Source organism: Callorhinus ursinus, unplaced genomic scaffold, assembly GCF_003265705.2.
Source record: "Callorhinus ursinus isolate GAN/ISIS: 27379988/994484 unplaced genomic scaffold, GSC_fseal_2.0 scaffold29, whole genome shotgun sequence".
NCBI lineage: Eukaryota > Metazoa > Chordata > Mammalia > Carnivora > Otariidae > Callorhinus > Callorhinus ursinus.
This window is the reverse complement of record NW_027397091.1, coordinates 4,100,906-4,113,210: the sequence shown is the minus strand read 5'-3', so window position 1 is coordinate 4,113,210 and position 12,305 is coordinate 4,100,906. Positions and strand designations below refer to the sequence as shown.

The 12,305-nt window shown below is 38.6% G+C and overlaps 1 long non-coding RNA gene across 3 annotated transcripts in view; it reads right to left on the bottom strand.

Moving 5' to 3' along the window:
* The window catches only part of LOC141370246 (uncharacterized), a 128,086-nt gene that overhangs the window by 35,364 nt on the left and 80,417 nt on the right, over positions 1-12,305 (bottom strand). For 2 of the 3 annotated variants that reach the window (XR_012374138.1, XR_012374139.1), the window contains 2 exons: positions 2,806-2,861; positions 1,448-1,510 (listed from right to left, as the gene is read on the bottom strand). This is a non-coding gene — a long non-coding RNA (uncharacterized lncRNA). The remainder of the gene's footprint in view (positions 1-1,447; positions 1,511-2,805; positions 2,862-12,305) is intronic. The other variant, XR_012374140.1, reaches the window with a different exon arrangement.

Here is a 12,305-nt window from a genome sequence, read left to right as displayed (position 1 = left end):
ATGAAGAGTTATATATCCAGATAGAATTAAAATTCTAACATCACAGAGAGTGCCTGGTACATAATAAGTGCTCAGTAAATATTCATTAAATGAATAAAAACATTTTCTATCTAGACAACATGCACATTGGAGTCACTAACATGGCATCCCTTTAGACTTTTCATAAGCCTGAATAACACCTAGAATTTTACTTCCAAACTATTTATTATCACCTTTATTAGCAAAACTTGCTTTAATAGACAAAACCAGTTTAGCCAATGCCCAGCTAACTTGGTTAATCTAATCACAATGCAGTAAGGGCAATATCATCCTCTACCGAAGTCTCTTTCTCTCAGTTTCATGAATGAATGCTCTTCTTCTGCCACTGCTTATTGACTGTGTCAGTTCTATGAAAGTCCATTCAACCTTTGAAAGAAATGAGAGAAACTGGAATCTACTGAGGACCACTATATCATGAACTTTACATGCATCATCTTATTTCTCACTATAAATAAAAAGCCCAGACTGAAGGCCTCAGTTTCTTGCTATTAGACAGAGGCTATCCTCAGTTCCTTGCTCTGGGGCCTTTTCCAACATGGCAGCTTATGTCACTAAGCCAGTAAGGAAGGGTCAATGGAGAGAGTATGCTAATAAGATGGAAGTTACAATCTAATGTAACATGATCACATAAGTGATAAACGATCCTCTTTGTCATATTTTCTCAGTTAGGAGCAAATCACAGTTCCTGCCTACATTCAAGGAAAGGGAATTATATATAGGCTTGAAATCCAGGAGGTAAGGATAATTGGGGGCCATTTTAGAATCAGTTTACCACACCCAGTATATGATGGATAGTCACCACCATATTTATCCTTCTAAAGAGAATCTCTCCCAGAACGTAAGGAGAAGAAATACGTTCAACACGGTCTACCTTTATGAACATTTCCACTGAAGGAACTCCTTTAAACAGATTAGCTAAGAGAAAGTCAAACTGGAAAGCAAACTTCATTCAGGGTTATAGGACTGACAACAACAGCTCTTCTGTTCCACGTTATATATATTTTTTAAAGATTTTATTTATTTATTTGCCAGAGAGAGAGAGAGAGTACAAACAGGGGGAGTGGCTGGCAGAGGGAGAAGCAGGAGCTTCTCGCTGAGCAGAGGGAGGAGCAGAAGCTCCTCGCTGAGCAAGGAGCCCAATGTGGGACTCGATCCCAGGACCCTGAGATCATGACCTGAGCCAAAGGCAGACGCTTAACCATCTGAGCCACCCAGGTGCCCCCCATGTTTTATATTTTTGAGGTGCTTTGAGACACAGTGGCATTTCACTGATTCCTATAATAACCATGCACAGTAAACAAAGTGGTTATTATTAATCTATATTTTAATATAAGAAAGTAGAGAACCAGAAAGGATAAAATAACTTGCTCAAGGTCATACAACTACCAGGTCCGTATCTGGAGCTTACCATTGGCTGAAGAAAGCCTCCAGTTGAAGGTCTCAACTGCTACCCTGGATTCTAATAACTGGCCTATGCAAAGGGTACAAAGGCTCAGTTCTATAACCATAAAATATTATTATTAGAAATAAAATTACTAAATAAAAGTATAAGAACTCTTTTCAACAAGTCAAATATATGACTGGAAAGCTCTATGTATTTTCCCATTTAGAGAAATTATCCAAGCAATGGTCCTAAGCTTTCTTACTTGCTGGAACTTGCTATCACCTTTATGATGTTATGAAAGTAAAATAGATGTAGGAAGTCTAAATGAGCTAAAAATATTTTTCAAATTGGCAGATTTCTGAAAACCAAGATGGTAATATGCACAGGATTCTCTTCATCTCATGAATGAGATATGCTAGACTTTTTATCATTTTATTCATTCATTCATTCATTCAGATAGATCCTTTCGTAATTTCTAACCTCTCTAAAGTCAATACTATCCTCAATATATAATATGCTATGGCCTTGGGCAAATGACAGTGTTCCCTAGGGCCTCAGTTTTCTCATCCATAGAAGTGCACATTCATCTAATATAGTTACTAGTCTAATGAGTTAATAGATTCAAAGTACACGGTACAATTTCTCAAGATTATAGCAAGAAAAGAATTCCTACTTTGATTTTCCCTCCTTCTTTTGAATAAGTTTTTATTTACTGCCCAGTTACTTCTTGATAATTCAGCCCATTTTGTGTGAAATAATCCTAGTTTATGCTGTCCTGGATAATTATTACTAGCTCTTCCTTTCACTCTCAAAAATGCCCCAGCCTTAATGATAAATTATAGAGTCACTCCACTAATGACCCATTAGTGTTGAGGCACAAGGCCAAAGGACTTTGTGCAAATGTGTTCCACACACAGATTATTTTGATTTTTTAGGTTGGGGCAGCTGTCAAGATTCAAGCGGAGGAATGGCATATTGTCTGATAAGTCAGTGGCCAGTAGGAAGTTTTCCCTGGCTTCCAAAGAATGACCCATAAAACAGAGTCATATGGAAAAGACAGAAAGGACATCTGTTGGGGGAAGACATTATAAAATCTTTCAAAATACTTTCTCCTTATACTTTATTCCTATCTTTTCTTATGCATATAAATGGTCTTTCTGAACTATCATTATTAGTGACCAGCTATCTCATACCTAATGATGTTTTGACACCTTCTTGATGAGAAGTTTCTAGTTTTATGTTGTAGAAGGAAAAGCAAACAAAGATTAATAGGCTCTTACTCTGAATTCTTTAGTCATATGCTCCAAGTATTCTCAGTGTTTCTATCCAATAAACTGATTAAACTACCAAAGGCTATTGAAATAAGATAGGAACAATTATACCTGAATTTATGAAGAAAAGTTCAAAATGGAGGCAGCAAATGGAGCCATGATCCATACTGGAAGAAAAACAATGTTTTAGGTCAAAATTTACAAGTTCACACATCGGGGCACCTGGGTGGCTCATTCAGTTAAGTATCCAACTCTTGGTTTTGCCTCAGGTCATGATCTCATGGGTCATGAGATCAAGCCCCATGATGTTGGGCTCCATGTTCAGCAGAGTTCACTTGAAGATTCTTTCCCTCTGCCCCTCCCTCCACTCTCTCTCTCTCAAATAAATAAATAAATCTTTAAAAAAAAAAAAAAGTCCACACATCAAAAAAGGGCTAGGAGATCATTCAACCACTTTGCAATATGAAAGAATAAAAGTCCCATGACAGAGAAACCCGTGAATTTATTCACTCTGTTGCTTGACAGAGAGATACCTTTATCAAAGTTCATCTTAGAGAAAGACTAGACAGGAGAGCCTGGGTAGGTAGGTGGGTTTCCTTAAAATCTACGGGCTTAGTTCTCCTTTCCTTTCCTTTTTTCTTTCCTTTCCTCTCTCCTTTCCTCTTTCTTTCCTTTCCTTTCTTTTATACCTTATTTAAGCTTCAAGTTAAAGAATGGCTCAGCCCTCACCAGGATCATAAAGAGTACCAGAAAAAGCAGCACATTTGTTGATTTATGGCACAACCTGAAACAAATCCCTACGCCAGGAAAACCTCATCACCCTGAGTACCATGAGCTTTGAAATGAGCTTCCAAGAGGGTCTTTTAAAAACGTTCCCAATGAGAAGAACTCCAGAAAAATAGCATTTTACTATTTAAGGGGTTGTACGGAGGGTGAGCAGATGCCAGAGAGGCGAGTCAGCTAAAACCAGTTGATTTCCACTCATTCCCTAATTAAAATTATTCCAACAAATACATCAGTTTTTCTTCTCCTTTGTGACAATAATAAAGTTTCTATAAGCCTGAGAAAAAGCAGGGGGGAAAAACATTTTTAAAATCTCCAAACTAATACTCTCGGGCTTCATGATGTTTGCTTTACAAGCAGAAGAGCTCTAAGCTACAAGCAAAACATCCTTGATTTCTAGGGAAAGGTGGCATGTGGATACCAAACGACCTCAAATTGCAGTACTTTAATTAAGTAAGTCTTGCTTCAATTTACTTCAAGACTACCTGAATTCACAGATATTCCCAAGATACTTAGGGTATTATAAAAGAAACATGTGTATACTGTATATATAAGTGTAATAGCACCGAGGCACTATTTTAAAGACTTTACGTAGTCTGATTTGTTTCATCCACATCCCATGAGATAGGTGGAATTATTATCCCACTTTGTAGATGAGCCAACTGGGGCTCAAACAGTTTCGATAACTTGCCCTAGGTCATATAGCTAATAAGTGGCAGAGCAGGAATTTGAGCTCAAACAGTTTCAAAGTACATACCTTTCACCACAACATTATATACTGCCTGTACATCTGCTCCATGTACAGTCAATTGTAGACAATTTATTGTTATGCAAATTGAGGAGGAAATGGCTAATCCCGGAAATGCTTCTTTTTCTTTTTGCTCGTCATTGTGTAACATGAATTCTGAAAGGCTGATACTGAAACTTAATGTCCAGGGAGTTGGTAGATGGAAGAATGAAGTGTGCCTATGTGTGTGAGGTAAGGACAGCAACTGAGTATGAAATTTTAAATACTGTTCTGCAAGGGGAGGATAATATCCTTACATTTAATTTTACTTTTCATGGAAGATCACAGAATGCTCACTAGTAGCACACACACACACACACACACACACACAGTAATTTTAAGAAAGTTTGAATAAGACAATTCCTATTTTTTTCTTAAAGATTTTATTTATTTATTTGAGAGAGGGAGAATGAGAGATAGAGAGCACGAGAGGGAAGAGGGTCAGAGGGAGAAGCAGACTCCCCGCTGAGCAGGGAGCCCGATGCGGGACTCGATCCCAGGACTCCAGGATCATGACCTGAACCGAAGGCAGTCGCTTAACCAACTGAGCCACCCAGGCGCCCAAGACAATTCCTATTTTGAAACAACTTGAGATATGCAGTAAGTATCATATCCAATTTTCTTACAAAAACCACTCAGTTATTTTATTGAACATATTGGTAGGCAAAATTGAAAAGATGATACCCATTTCAGACATTTAATTTTAACTAGATCAGAATTAATGTCACCAGAATGTGTATCTATTTTATTGACTACTTACCTATGCCTATTTAATTTTTTTTTCCAATCATTCATTCACTTGAGATTTAACCCAAATCTCAGGAGGCAGCAGATGTTTAATTATCTTAGAAGTAAAATGCACCCCAACCTGGAGACTTTTAAAACACCCATTTTTCGTGGTTTCTATCCACAATGTAACACAATTAGTGCACTTGAAAAGACTCGGGCGGAGTTTTAATCAGGTTGGGCTGAGTTTCAAGGTCTTGGTGGAGCTTAAAGCCAGGTTCCTCTTGCCCAGTCCCAGGTCAGGTTACAAAAATTTCACAAGACTCTTACCCCTCCCACTCCTACCCCCATGCAAGTAACTTAAAAAAAAGTATTAGCTCTTAAGAAGTGGAACTAGTATTCCCTCTCAGATGCCAGGAACCAGTTCTCCTAAACCATCCCTGATTTACAAGGGTAATGGAGGAGGAATTCCATGACAAGGGTGGATTTGCACAGCCCACTTTAGATCATTATATTGACAGTACCACTGTAGTCAGAGAATGCAGCCAGGTCCTCCATCCATAACTTGCAACTAAACCAAATCTTTACTTTATGAAGACAATAGCAAATTCAATTAGAAACTCTGAGCGCTCCATGGATCAATCAGGTCATATACAATTAGCTCTAATTGGTACCTGTCCAGAGAGGTACATTCTTTACCGGCAGTCAAGGGATACTCAGAGACTTTCTTGACTTTGAAAAACATCAAAGCAATTCCTTCTAATCTAAGCATTATAGCCAGCCCTGAGCAGTGGCTAAAGCTCCAACACCAATAAAAATTTGAAAGAAAGAAATTCCACCTAAATTTTCTAAAAGAGCAAATGGCAATGTTGAACAAGCAACTCATAGACACTTAATTTATAGAGTATAATTCCCAACTGCTAAATAGCTCCCAAGAAATACTAAACTTGTACCCGAGAGTGAAAAGATGATTTTGTAGGCATTTCAAGAAAGAAACCATGAGGAATAACCAAATGTAATATGATTATCTTTCAGGAAGTTACTTTGTAAAGAAAATTAAAAGCAAATTTGTAAAGATAATTAAGAGCAAATTAATAATAATATCTTGTGCCTTATAGCTGGAATGAAAATGTGGCTTTTTAGTCCTTTTGGATAATGAGACACATAATTTAGGGTCTTTGAGAAATAATAAGGCTTAATAATAATAACTTAAAATAATAACTAGACATATTGTGATCATTTCATAAAAAAAGAAAAAAACAGAGAGAAAGGAAATTAAGGGAATTTTTTGAAGATAATAAATATGATCAAGAAAAGCTAAAGTGACAAATTGAAATTCCTTCAGTAGCAGAAGGTCAAATGAAGCAACTGGTGTATGACCTGGAGATCAGATCTAGGTTCTGATCCCAGGTAGGGAGCTAGGCAGGATGTGAACAGTTACTAATTATACCAAAACTTGGTGTTTGCATCTGTAAATCAAGATGTTGGAATACAGCGATCTCCAGTGGCACCTCCAGTTCAAGTGACTGATGTTAGGGTATTAGAAAGCATTATAGGAAGCTTGCACTAGGCCAAGTTTTCTAGAGTACCTCTTCCTTGTGATGCCAGAAACAAAATATGAAATTGAATGTTTCTATTTTTATGCTAAAATGGAAACAGAGGTGGGAAGGATAAAAGGAATCCATCATGCAAAAGAAATAGTTTTTGTTTTAAATTTCAAGCCCAATAGAAATTCTAGCCCTCCAAGGATATTATGAGGCTGTAATCTTAGCCCTTTACTTACCTGACCTTTAGCAGCAGGGAGTAGGCAGCAGCAAATTGGGCTTGGAAGTCTACTTCCTAAATCAGTCTCATTCTCTCCAACTCCTGCCCTTTTTGTGAATTATTACACCACCTGGCACCAGGAATATTATTGACTCTGGAGCAGGGAGCTTAATTTTGCAATAAATTTTACAGATTGCTAACTGAAAAACAAGAACAAAAATGAACTACTAGGTAGTTGAAACCACTGACTCTCACTGCTCCTTCCTGCCCTTGGCTAATTTATGGCAGCAGAGCTGGGCTCCCACACTACGGCTGCCACTTTGGCTTGGCTGCTCTGCTCACCGCGCATGGGGCAGCAGGCCAAGGAAGGAAGCCATGCTCCCTTGTCTGTGGATTTCAAACCACACTGTGCATGCTGGAATTCCCACAGCCATCCCTACAGTCTTAGCTCCCAAGATCTCAGAGGTGAAAATAAGTGAGAAAGTTGGGGCACCATCATGATGTTTGATAAAAAGAAAGGAGAGGGAAAAATGCTTTGCAATAGATTGGAATTTTCTTTCCATTTCTTCTACCTTTTTCAGTTCAACATATATTTATGGGCCACTCACTATAAGTTTAGTATTCAGTTAATGTGCTAGAGTAAAAAAGACGTATAAGACATGATTTCTAATGTCAGTTGTTGCTGTGTAACAAATCACCCCAAAAATTAGTGCTTGTGAATTCAGCCACTGTTGGGGTCAGCTAGGGGCTGGATGGTAGAGGATGGCTATGCTTCTGCTCCAGGGAATCTCTTTTCCTCTAGTAGGTTAGCCTAGACTTATCACCCTGCGGTAGCAAAATTCTAACAGAGAAAATGAAAATGCACAGGCACTTTTCAAGCCTCTACTTACATCAAGTCTGTTACTATTCCACTGGCCCAAAAAAGACACATTAAGACACACAGTCAACTCCAATGAGGGGGCACTATCAAAGGGAGTGGATACAGAGAAACCTGAAAAAGCGGGGTCCTTAGTGCAAATCAGTCTACCACAATGACCATGAAGAGCTGGCAGCATAGAGAGAGAAGTAAGCATGTAAAGTACTGTCTGGGCAATGGCAGAAGCCAGCACTAGAGCAATAGGGTCAAACAGAAGAGGACCTCCTGCAGTGTAGATGGGTGGAGCGCTGACTTAGGAAAGCTTCCCTTCCTCATAAGAAGCAATGCCACTAAACTGAGTTTTGAAGAATGAGTAGGAGAATATGCAGGGGTACAGCATGGACAGGAGTCAAAGAGAGGAAGGAACAGTCAACCATGGGGCTAGACACTTAATACAACGTCTAAAGGACAGTCTCAGTCTCTTCTATCTTCTGTTTACCATGGTAACCTTCTGGAAACTACCTCTTTCCTTTCCATGATGCTATACTCTTATTCACCCACCCTATTCCTTCCATGTATCCTCAAAAGGTTCCTATTTCTTTGACTTATTTTACAAGTTGATGATATTGGTCCATCACTGCCCATATATGGGTAACTTGCCAGAATGATGATTCTTCTTAAATCTCTTCTTCTCGCCCAGACATCTTCAATAACCTCAATTTATCTATCTCACAACTTTCTGGACAATTTCCTGAGGCTATTTCCCAAGTGTACTTCTAGCCCATTATCTTTCCCTCAATCTGGTTTACCCCACCCCCCAGTTCACAGACACAGTTGTTGGATGCCCAGCCACCCAAAGTAAAATACTGAATCTTATTTTTCTGTCGTCCCTCTTACTCCCACTGTACCTCACATCCAGTTAATCCCCAAGTCCTGCTGACTTTGACTCATGAATAGTTTCCAGTTTACTCTCCTCCTTCCCATCACCACAACCATAGCTCCAATGCTGCTCACCCAGGTCTTAATCATTTCTCACCTGCACCAACCACAGCAGCCCCCTGACTGGTCTTCCTCAAATTCATCATCCACATAGCTTCTAGTGCGATTTCTCTGAAATGCAAATAAGACATGTAACTCTACTACTTACAGCCCTTCATAGCTCCTCACTAGCTACAATCATCATAGTAAGGCCTACAGCACCCTCTTGAAATTACCCCTACTATATTAATGTTCTGTTTTCCACTGCTCCCTGCAATACACTCTACATTCTGGAAATACTGAACTTCTTATTCCTTGCAAGATGTTTCTTACCTCTGTTCTGTGCTCTTGAGGTTCTCTCAGTCTTAAATGCCTTTCTCCCCACCCCACCTCCCTTTGACCAATTCTTAACCATCCAGAAAACTCAAAAATTACTGAAAAATTACTTTCTCCAGAGCTTTTTCCTGACCTGTGCTCTCTTGTTTTCACCTCCTTCAGCGCCACATACTGCCCCACTCTCCTCCTCATATTCCATGAGATGTCTTTGTTGTCATACTTAGCATTTTTGATCATATGTATCTGTTTATCTTACTCACTGTGCCTTCTATTAGAACAGAAAGAATATATAACACTTCTTTATATTTTTAGGGCCTGGAATGAATGACATATTATATCTGGGAAGGAAGATGATCAGGCAGTATTGGTGATCAGCATGACCTGAAACCAGTAGGTTATTCGCCCATTAGCTGTATGAATTTGGAAAGGTTTCTTAACTTCTGTGCCTTTATTTCCTTATCTGGAAAGTGCAGATTCTTATACTATGTATCTCACAGGGTAGTTCTCTCAAATAAATGAGCCAACAAGTGAAGTGCTTAGCACAGTGCCTAGGGTATGGTAAGTAATCAATAACTACTGGCTCTCTTTAGAGTGTGTAGCACATTGGGGTTACTAGATGAATAGATAAATGGATTGAAATAGCCTGATGAGACCACAGAGATATGAAACAGCATAACGTGTGTAAGCAAACACAGCCAGTTTGTTATTACTCTACAGTAAAAAAGCTAAGAATAGGTGAAATGAAATAGTTGATCACTTGGGGTCTCACAACTCTAAGTTACAGCCTCTTATATGTACTTCTATTCTCTCCAGCTTGTCCAGATTTTTAATTTCTAGGCATCTCTTGTGGCTAGGTCTGCCTCTGACTGCACAGATGCCCAAATCCAGCAATATTAGTGAAGTTAAAAATTTTATAAGGCTGGTCCCTCTATAAAGCGGGGTCCTTCCAAATTAAAAAGCTAGCTATATAATTTGACTGGCTGTGCCAGGCTACAGTTTCATTGAATATTGTCAGAAGTCAAAAATATAAGACAGTTTCTAAAACCTGATTGGAAAATGCTTATTTCCTTTAGAAATCCAGTGAGTATAACTTCTATATTTTGCTGAAGTGAAGAAAAAGAGGTAGTACAAATGGTGGCAGAACATTGTTCAGGGGTGAAGAAGCAAGCTATAATAAATGAAACATAAAATGGAGAAAATACATAAGATACGTGAAAGAGCTCCTAGTTAGTACTCTCTGAAGCCAAATAAATGTATTTCTGCAATTTCAGTCAATATAGAGAAGACTGGAGAAAGCTTTTCATGTCAGTAAAAGGGCTAAAGGACCATATCAAGTTTTTGCATCATTTACAATGCAAAGTGATAGGACTGCTGGTATCTGGAAGATGCTATTACCTAAAAGAGGAGGAATTTTCACAACCTAGTTCATCCCTCTACTCTGCCACCCCTGAGAACCAGGGTCTTCCATTCCAAAAGAAAGTAGACAGTGTTCCTAAAGCATAGAGGCACTGAAGGAGGATTCAGGCCTGATGCCATTAAACTTCCAAGTGCTTTCCCTAATATAGAAATAAGTACATGTACCACTCCTGGATATATCCTGGATATACACAAGAAGAGAGCTCTTTCTGTGAGATTCTGGGTACATAGTAGTAATGAGCAGGAACCTAGATCATGCCAAGAAAGAGGCTAGCAATCAAGAAGAACCAGTGTCTTTAAAATGGCCAACTGTGGACAAAGGTTCCTCATTCCTAGGCTCTTCTTGATGACTCCCAGGGAGTTGGTCTCTAGCAAGGATTTGTTATGGTGACATTCTAGTATGGTTACATGTATAAAGCAGGGGTCAGCAAATTTTTTTTCGTGAAGAGTCAAATACTAAATATTTTAGGCTTTTCAGGCCATATGGAGTCAATCACAATTACTCAAATTTGGCACTGTAACATAAACGCAGCCAGAGACAATACATAAACAAATGAATCTGCCTCTGTTCCAATTAAACTTTATTTACAAAAACAAAGTGTGGGCTCGACATGGCCAAAGTTTGCCATTGTTGCCAAGCTTTGCTTTAGAGCACTAAGTACTGTCTAGAAGTTGGTAGAATCTTTTCCTATTAAGTCATACATTATATAGAAAAGTTTAACTTCCTAATATTTTTATTGTGATTTCCAGAAATCATAATCCTCTCCCAAAGCACAATGGGCATATGTCTCTAATGGGCTACCACCTTATGTTATAGTTATTGGCCTTTTTCATCTGTCTCTCTTACCAGACTATTGCATATTTACCCATTTACCCTATTGTTTCAGATCTAAAGACTATGTCTTATACGAGGTCGTTATTCAATAAGAGTTTGTTAAAAGAAAAAACAATATCACCATTAATAAAATAAATGCATATGCAATCAAAGCTGCTAGCTAAAAATGTTTTACCCCTAATTTTCCTAATCCCAACAAATGATTTAAATTTTTTGTCTACTTGTAAAAATGATTCTTACATTACTGAATTAATAATGTAGATTTATTTTTGTATCCCACCATTTAGCATTTTTCAAACTCCACAGTTTTTGCTGACAAGTTGGGGAGAAAATCAAGTTTCAAATGAACAAAGACTCTCCCAAGCTGACATGTCCTCTATAGGTCTAGTTGCTACCTTCAAAATCTGCTCTTAAAATTATCAAGCTGAATGAAATCTTAGGAAAGAACACACTCTCTTGCCTCCAGGTGGATGAGTCAGCTGAGTGATCAAGACAGTTACTCTCTCTGAGGCTGCAGAGATGGAGGTTGTAAGTAGCAAACTACTTTTGCCACACTTACCTAAGCTCTAGCTATGTAGCCATTCCATCTGAGAATTTCCTCCACCTGCCCAGGACAAAGGAAAGAAGCATGTGAAACAATCATCCTAGCCTACTAATTCTCAAGGTTCAATGTAGTTACAAATCTCCTTGGGATCTTGCCAAAATGAAGATACTGATTCATTAGTTCTAGATTGGGACCTGCGATGCTGTATCTCTAACAAGCAGGATTTTACAGAAGAGGAATATCAAGTTGTTTGTCCAAGGTGCGACGCTGTATCTCTAACAAGCTGGATTTTATAGAAGAGGAATATCAAGTTGTTTGTCCAAGGTCACCCAGAGATGAATAGCAGAGCTGATCTCAAGTATGGTACACCCCAAGGACGATTCACAAGAAGCCCAACAAGACCCTTCTTTGGACTTTATGGACTTCTTTTCTCCCATGTAGCAAAGGATGCTGTTGCTCCACCTATATCCCTAGTTTTATCAATTCAATGTACACCTTATTTCCAACTGCCAGTATTCCTATCTCTTTGCTTGCATTTTCCAAAGCCATGGAAGGCCACTCTGCTCATTAGTTGCCCATTAATTGT